The sequence below is a fragment of the Olea europaea genome, unplaced genomic scaffold, assembly GCF_002742605.1.
Source record: "Olea europaea var. sylvestris unplaced genomic scaffold, O_europaea_v1 scaffold35585, whole genome shotgun sequence".
NCBI classification, from domain to species: domain Eukaryota; kingdom Viridiplantae; phylum Streptophyta; class Magnoliopsida; order Lamiales; family Oleaceae; genus Olea; species Olea europaea.
In genome coordinates, this window is record NW_019254758.1 from 1 (window position 1) to 1,178 (window position 1,178).

The window sequence follows — 1,178 nt, forward strand, 5'->3', positions numbered from 1 at the left end:
CAATCACTCATTCTTAAAATCAAGATTTTCAAGCTAGAGACTCGAGCAAAAAAGTTGGTCAAGCTCTAGAACCACAAGAACCGTTAAGCCCACAGTGGTAAAGGCATTCCCTTTTGGACAGGAATGAGGTTCATAGAATGTAAGATCCTGTGCTGCCTGTGCTCGATTTCTCATTCTTTAGAACACCCCCATTTTAACCAAAATTAGGGGGGAAGAATGGGGGAGGGGCTTAGATAAGTATAAAGTTCTCCACCATCTTAGCACCCTGAAGTGTAAAGAATCATAGTCATTGTCAGACCCATTAGAAGTAAAACAGGATTTCCTCTAGTTAAAATCCAACAACTCTCCACTCTCAAGATTGAATTCAATCCTGGCATGGAGATATAACTGTCAAGGAATAAAGTCTAGGGTAAGAACATGGACAAGCTACATCGCTGTGATATACCACAACTTGGTAAGTCCAAGACGTGCAATTTACGAGTTCATGACTGATAATTAGCAAGAATAAAAGACTAGATTTACCAAGTTCCATCTATTCAACAAAAATGTAATAGAAAGCAATTGGTAAATAATGTCAACTTACAACTTTAGCACTTGGGTAATTTGTACAGACAACAGTAATCTGTGTGTGCATAGTTTCACAGCTTGCTGGAAATAAATGACAATGGATAAAAGAAAATGAAGGAAAAGGAAAAGGGATTAGTTCAAAATGAATTAACATATGGTGCTTATTTGGCCATAGAACCAAGAAAAATTGATCGCTGAAGTGTGACGCAAAATAATTAGGTTTCTGCTTTTTGCATGTGAAGCAATCTACAGCTATTCCCTTTATGAATTTATTACAGTAACTGATTTGAATTTGCAAGAAAATTTATACAAGTCCAAAGCAAGCCGCTAAATTTGGCACAAAGTAAACTTGAATCTTCATTAGAACTTTGGAAGTGAGAGGACCTGTGGAGTACATCGTGAATGTTATACAACATCACAAATGGAAGTTCAAAAAAACTCTAATCAAACTGTGTATAGATAAAACAAAACCAAAAGTGTCAAATGAACTAGTAAACAACTTACAAAAGAGATGAATATTTTACCTGTGTTTCAGCTGTGCTCTGCTCTATGGTTTACTTATTAGTTTTCAGTATCGAAAAGAAGCATTATCAAAGGAACTCAATGATCTG

General features: G+C 35.9%; 1 long non-coding RNA gene across 1 annotated transcript; it reads right to left on the minus strand.

Moving 5' to 3' along the window:
• Nucleotides 1-565: 565 nt before the first annotated feature.
• LOC111386464 lies at nt 566-1,178 on the minus strand. Its single transcript, XR_002701232.1, has 2 exons — nt 1,092-1,178; nt 566-951 (listed from the first exon to the last, which is right to left on the minus strand). It is a non-coding gene; the product is annotated as an uncharacterized LOC111386464 (long non-coding RNA).